The sequence below is a fragment of the Pseudorca crassidens genome, chromosome 11, assembly GCF_039906515.1.
Source record: "Pseudorca crassidens isolate mPseCra1 chromosome 11, mPseCra1.hap1, whole genome shotgun sequence".
Lineage (NCBI taxonomy): Eukaryota > Metazoa > Chordata > Mammalia > Artiodactyla > Delphinidae > Pseudorca > Pseudorca crassidens.
This window is the reverse complement of record NC_090306.1, coordinates 6930852-6938556: the sequence shown is the minus strand read 5'-3', so window position 1 is coordinate 6938556 and position 7705 is coordinate 6930852. Positions and strand designations below refer to the sequence as shown.

The window sequence follows — 7705 nt, the reverse complement described above, 5'->3', positions numbered from 1 at the left end:
CCACTGGACCACCAGGGAAGTCCCCTTCCTTATTTTTTAAATATCTTTTCATATTATAGTAGTTCCCTCTTATCCACGGGGGATACTTTCCAAGACCCTCAACGGATGTCTGAAACCGCAGATTGTACCCAACCCTATATATACTATGTTTTTTCTTATACATACATACATACACATGATAAAGATTAATTTATAAATTAGGCACAGTAAGAGATTAACAGCAGTAACTAACAATAAACTAGAACAGTTGTAACAACATACTGTAATAAAATGTATGTGAATGTGATACCATGACAGCAGCCAGCTGCCGAGTGAGTAATCAGCATCAATAAACCGGACCAAGGGATGATTCCCATCCCTGGCAAGACGAAATGGGATGGCTTGAGATTTCATGATGCTACTTAGAGTGGTGCGCAATTTAAAACCTGTGGATTGTTTATTTCTCGAATTTTCCATGTAATATATTTTCAGACAGCGGTTGATCGTGGGTAACTGAAACCTCAGAAAGTGAAAGTGCTAAGAGGGTACTACTGTATATGTTCCTTTTACAAACTGTTTCTTCCATACCTTTTTTCCCCCCTCCTTTCTTAAATGTTAATATTTATCTGTAATACTAATTTTAGTTTGCAATAAATGAAGGCCCAGTGGTAAGGTGACTTGTCCAAGTTCATTCGGCAGGTCCTAAGCAGGTCCTGGCGTTTTTTCTGATTTTCCTGATGCCCAAGAGGCTATGACTCAGTGTCTCATGTTCTCACTCATCAAGATGCCAGTGGTTTATCTTTACTCACTGGAGGGCGTGGGCCTGTGGTGAGGAACAACAGCAGTTTTTTTTCCTTGAGATCTAGGTCTCTTCAGAGTTCTTTTTTTTTTTTTTTTTTTTTTTGCGGTATGCGGGCCTCTCACTGTTGTGGCCTCTCCCGTTGCGGAGCACAGGCTCCGGACGCGCAGGCCCTGCGGCCATGGCTCACGGGCCCAGCCGCTCCGCGGCATGTGGGATCTTCCCGGACCGGGGCACGAACCCGCGTCCCCTGCATCGGCAGGCGGATTCTCAACCACTGCGCCACCAGGGAAGCCTCACAGTTCTTTAAGTATATGAATTATTAACCTAAAAATAATATTGCATGTTTCCACATATTCATTTAACATTACTAAGAACAAAATGCCCTTTTCTCTCATAAACACAATTGTTTTTAAAGGTTCTAATGTGTTTTTGTTGATTAGAATTGTAGTTGTAATCCTCCCGTCATACATATAATATGCAGTAATAATCAAATATCTGATACTAAAATAACTTACTGATAAATTCTAATACTGAACACAGAATAGTTCTATCTCTACTAACAATAAAAAGCAAAACCACTTAGTTTATCTTGGAAAATTTAAATTCTGGCCATTATTTTACAAGTTAGGAATCTGAGTAGTCCAACTATGAGATGCCTTTCTCATTGTAGAAGTTTGCTCTGTCGACGTGCGTTTGTTTTGGGATCCCCTCTTTTTCCAACCATCCCTGCATATGACGCACTTTGGAGATGCAACCTTGAAATTGCCCTCATACTGTGCCCTGGTCAGTATTCTGGACCCAGCCTCCAAATTCCAGCTTTTGCCCCTCAGCCTGAGTATATTTGTGGAAAAACACCCCGTGTGCCTTCCCCCCAGTTTCATAACCCACTGATATCAGGGTGTCCCCTTCTCCCATGCTCATGCTCAAACCCTCCTCGCCCTCCTCTCACGCGGCGGGAACTACCCAGGTGACCACCACGCCAAAGGTTCCCCCAGCCGAGTAACCGACGCGCCGGAAGCCTAGACAATTCTTGAAAAAAATTTTAATATCCTCCCCCTCCCTGGCCCCACCCTCAATCCCACTTTGGCATAAGCAAGATATACCTTATTATGCTAGAATTATTTACAGCCTAGTAATAATTTTCCCATGGTACTTTTATTATTGCAAATACAGCTGCCTCTCGTTCCTCCTCTTATTTCTAAACTATGGCCATAACGATACTGAAGGGCTAGTATGATATACTCTCTTGTAAACTATCTGGCCTAGGAGATCCTGGAAAATCATAAAAAGATGGGATCACTTTGGATGAACAGAAGTTACCTGTTACTGAATCTTGACCCATAGCCCTTGCAGCTCTGCAGTGGGGACAGTTATAATACTGATGGGAAGTCCTTATTCTGGTCCCTCAATTTCAAAGCACAATTTTTAGACAGTGTTAGAGCTTTGCTGAAATGTAGCTGTAAGAAAAAGTCTGGACTAGGAAAGGAAAAAAAGGTCCATTTGTGCTGGGAAGCAAGGGAATTCCATAATTTACAGTATAGATGGCATCTCTCAACACTCTCAAATAGTCCTTCCTACCCTGGAATTGCAGATTGTAGGTTAAACACCTTATTTTTCATTCACTGGATGTAGAGGATATCTCTTCTCCAATTCCATCTATCTTTTCAATTTTCCTAGGAAGGTAGGTTGAGGGGAAATCTACTTTCAAATTTTAAATGCCTCAGGGTGTTAAGGAGAAAATGGTAGCATTTTCACAGATAGGTAGCTTCCTAGGTAGATCTGTGGGAGCAGATTTATCTTTCAATTTATGGCTGGAAAAACCCAGGTGGTGAGTGTGAAAAAACCCATTTTTCCAGGATCATAAAATTGGCATATATACCTTTAAAAACATATTTTAAAGGTCTGGCATACTTTGTAAAAGTCTTCTCATTTTGGTTCGGTTCATAACCTGCCATGTATCAGACACTGCTAGACACTGGATATGCAACGATGAATAAAATACACTCCATATCCAAGCAGTTTTCTGTAATGTGATTAATGCCCTTCCTTCAGACAAACTTTTACAGTTTCCTTCACCTCCCCGCAGCCTCTCCAATTATTTTGTGAATGGTTTCTTTAGGAACCCACCTGCTAGGATACTGTGATCCAGGGTCAGTCCTTAACTTTCTGTATGAGAACCTCGGTTTCCCCATCCTTCCCTAAAGGCAAGGCTAAACCCCACGCTTTTCCTTTCTTCTGTCTCTTTCATCCTTTTAGTATAAGTAAATGGGAAGTCTGGGACCAAAGGCTCATATGAATTTAATTATCACGTATATTTTAGAAAACCACGGTAGCCGCTAACTTCGCTGAGTAAACAGGAAACTATCGATCCCACGCAGGAAATGGCCTTGTTTGAGGGCAACGAAGGTTTCGCGGATTTCCCTTTCTCCTTCAGTTCCCTTCTAAACTCATTTCCGGGTTTCAATCCATTTGGTCCTTCACTACAATAGCAGACTCCGTCTCACTCTTCCCAATTCCACCGTAGACATCGTCTTTGAGAGAATGGCCAATTGGCCCTTCCCTTTCGTGGACATCTTTACGCCTTGTTTTACATCACGGCAAATCCCAACCAATCAGTAGTTGGGGTGGGAGGTACTAAAATAATCTTCACTTCCTTCCCAAACATCCGCCTCTCGCTTGCGTCATCCTGATAGATTACATACGTAGCCAATCAACAAGCAACCTTGGGCCCGGCCTACCTTAAACCCAATCAATTAAAATGAAGACGGAGAATTGGGCGGAGAATGGAAAACTTGCCCCCTCTTTTGGAAATGGTTTGAAGAGGTGCGTCCGGATCTCTTGAACTTAACAATTTTCGACCAACGATCACTGCATACTGCGTGTCTCAAACGCCCCAGTTCTGTTCCCCTTCGACCTCACCCCAAGATGAGCCCCACCCCTCATATCCCTCCCCCCGCTCGCCCCCTATTTCAGTAGAACACATTCCCATCCTGAATCATCAGGAAAGGATCCAAACCCCAAAGGCCCGTGTTTTACACGTTCCTCCCCGCGCCGGTAGAGTAGGGGGAAGGGGAGACCCTGCAGACCCCGGCGCCAATCTTTCCATTCAGTGTGTCTCTCCTCCCTTCCCCACGTTCCCGGGTCGGAGCTGACACGGGAGTGGGAGGAGCCGAGGGCCTGCTCGGCTTGGGGAGAGGCTAACCCTTCTTAAGGTGGCGCAGAGCTGTTAGGTGGCTGGGCCTCTAAACAACTGGGATGTGACGTCCTCCTGCCTCCCTACTTCGCTTCCCACGCAGTTTCTCGTCTCTGGTCCCCTAACCTTAGTCCTAGTCTTATTTTTAGAAAGAATAAACAGGTTAGGTAGGTAAACTAATGAAACTTACAATAATAAAGTTATGTAAAAGAAATACAAACCACGGAGAGAACTTTTCCTTTACGATGTAATCTCTTCTTCTGTGTTCTATTCTTTTCTTCCGAGATTACCTTTTAAAGTAGCCGCTAGAATTTTTCTGATGCGCAAATGTGGGCTCAGATTTTGTCTGATAAATATTTTTAAGTGAATCATTTGTATGTTTGTTTATTCTCTCCCCACTAGATCTGACGACAGCCTCTAAAGGAATCAAGAACCCTTTGCTTAGAGGTTGCGGGCTACCTCCTAGTCCTTTTACCGAGGGTTCCCTGGAAGCTGGAAAGGCAGAAGTGGTATATCGGGCCGCCTTGCAGTCTTGCCTCTAGTTCAGTCTTCTCAGTTGTAAAATGGGGATACCTTCTAGGTTTAGTGTTAGTACTAAAAGACTTCGTGTAAATGAAAACACACTGTGATCTGAAAGGTGTAAAACAAACATTAGATAATATAAATATAAAGCATGTAATAGTAGTAAACATTTACGGAGTCCTTACTATGTTCCAGTACTTTTAAACAGTATTTTAAAAAAACTATTTATTTTGTAAAATTTCAATCATATGCGAAAGTAGAGAGAATAGTATTAAAAAAAGACAAATGAAAAAAACCCACGTTGTAATAAGCAACACTTGGCTAGTCATTTATTACCTATACCCCTCTTCCTCATCACTTGGTTATTTTGAAGCAAATTTCAGGCTTTTCATGCCTAAATACTTTAGTATGCATCATGAAAAGATAAATATCTTTAAATAATAATAACACAATTCTATTAACATATCTAAAATATAACAGTAATTCTTTTATATCACCGAAGTCAGGATTGAAATTTCACCAATTGCTTGATGTTTTTTCCAGTTGCTTTGTTCAAATCAGGATCCCCCCAAATGTCCATACATTGTATTTGACAGATATGTCTCTTGATCCATACAGATTGCATTTGGTTGCCTTGTCTTTTAAGCCTCTTTCAATTTCTAGGTTACTCTTCCTTCGTGCACTTATCTAAGTGCATTCCATGCATGAAATCACACAGTCCCTCCCCAACACTATGATGTAAGTAATATTATTATCCCCATTTTACTGATGAGGAAACTGACTACCAGATCAGTTAAATGACTTAAGTTCTCAGTTATTGAGTGTCAAAGCTGGGATTTGAATACACAAATTTTATCCACTATACCATGTTTCATATAACACACAGGTCTTTCATAAGTGCTTCCAAAATATGTATTGTGGCATATTGGTCACCAATAGTATGAAGAAGCATTTCGCTCAAGGTAGACTAGCACTCATGAAGAATTATATAATATGTTCTATTATTGAGAAGGGTGAATCTTGTACATTTTTATTCCTTGCATGTTTCAGTGACTATATTTTTATTCTACTCCATATCACCCTCCTTAATAGAAAGTAAATGGAAAATGAATGCAAGTGCTTCTCCCTGTCTCAGGGAAAAAGCAAAACAAAACTAGCTTATCGGTTTCTTTTTTTGATTTAAAAAAATCTCATGAGCAAAAACCATACAAATGCTAATTATAGATATAGTAGAAAATGAGGTAAATTATAATAATCTTTAAGCTTACATCTTTGGTATATATCCATCTATGTGTTTGTGTGTATGTACATACACAAATATATACATACACATACATATATATTTAAAAAAGCAACTATATAATCATATTATACAAATTGTTTTTTCTTTTTTTTATAAGCATGTTAAACACGAGGTTTATTTTAACTATGAGTCCACTATGTGCTATACTGACAGTAGATACAGGGCCAGAATAAGGTTGTAAATATTCATACACGTGTAAAAAAACTACAACTTACACATACTTTGTTTACTTGATTGAAAGCCTTGTGGTACATAAAATGCTTTCTATAGTTGATCTCAGCTTTGTTCCCAGCGAAGTGAGTTGTATCTGGGTTTTCTGTGCTCAAGACTGCTCAATTGCTGCTGCTGCCGCTGTTGGTTGGTTTTCTTTCAGGATCAAGGTGGGTACTTTCATATAAAATCTTGTTTTAAATTCCTTCTCTGTCAAGTCTTTCCTGGATTCTTAGCTTTGCATAATTATACCTGCAGTGGAACCAGCAACCTAGCCACCAAGATAAATCCTCACACTTCAGCGTCACATGATCTTCTAATTCTACCTTCCCCTTCCCGGGCTCCCCGTGATCCGGCGCATCCGCCAAGGGGACAGTCTCCCTACAAACTTTTTTAACATGATTTTCTCACTGGAATATATTTAGATACATGAAAAAAAAATTCGTTCTTTAAAATAATACGTGACTATTGCAAATATCTAAATGGTAAAGAAGACATAAAAAGAAAAACAGTTCCTCTCTAATTCTACTTCCCAGAGTTAAATAAAATTACTCATTTAAAAGCTAAGTAGTATCCTATTATGTAACTGTAGCATAGCATGTTTAATAGTTACCTTATTAGGGATATTTATCTGATTTGCTACAGTTATAAATAATGCTGCAGCAAATGTCTTGTAGATGTCAAATAAGTTCTTGAGCTTTTTATTTTTCTCAATTTCCAGGAAAAGAGAGTCTAATCCTTCCCTAACTTTCCCATTTTTAGTACTTTGACCTCTCTACCCCTGCTCCTCAAATTTCATATACATAACAAATGTCAAAAAAGGGTTGGAAAAAGAAACATAACAAAACATGTAACACATAGCAAGAAACATTTGATGCCAAATTATCTGTGTATGGGAGAATGAGTTAATGTTTCAAAGAGGAAGGGAAAATACAGTCTTAATCCTGGATATTGCAAGGGTGGAAAGAAAGAAAAGGCTCAATTGGAATTTACTGCCTTTAATTACATTTAAAGGAATGACTTTTAATTCTGACAACTCAGGAAAATGGAATATAAGTTAAGAGTCATTTGGATTTTGGATATGTTAATTTAAGTCCTGACTTTGCTTCTTACTAATCATCTGTACTCAGAAATAGTCAATGCCTCTGAGTCAGTTTTCTCATCTGTAAAGTAGGTTTAATAATAGTGCCTTATGGGATTGGGAAAAATTAAATGTGATAATGCATGTATAGCTGAATTCCTAGCACATTGTAAATATAATGTAATTTATATATATATAGTATTAGATATTTAGCTAGAAGACAAAAAAACCCTTTAATATCTAAATGTGAAATGTAGTGATCAAGCTGTAATCCTGAGTATGCATTCTTTTTTTTAGCAATTAAAATATTTCATGGATAATATTTTTGCTTTCTTATTACTTTATGTGACAGAAAGTAGAGTACTTTGAGAAAAGTTTAATAGGCCAGAGGCTGAAATATATAAGAATTTGCAGAGGAATAATATGATTCCAGGAGCAAAAATGGAAAAAAATGGAAAAAAAACGCCTCATGGCGTTTTTTGTCTTTGGGTGAGGATTATTCTATAAGGGGCAGAGGATGTGAACATTCTATACTGTGACCTGGTTAAGATTTGTTATAGAATTGTCAAGTGAACTGAACAATATATTTTTTTGAACAATATCCTTTATCCTTTG

At 38.9% G+C, this 7705-nt stretch overlaps 1 pseudogene; it reads right to left on the bottom strand.

Moving 5' to 3' along the window:
* Nucleotides 1-1393: 1393 nt before the first annotated feature.
* LOC137202745 (acylphosphatase-1 pseudogene) lies at nt 1394-1702 on the bottom strand (annotated as a pseudogene).
* Between the last annotated feature and the right edge of the window lie 6003 nt (nt 1703-7705).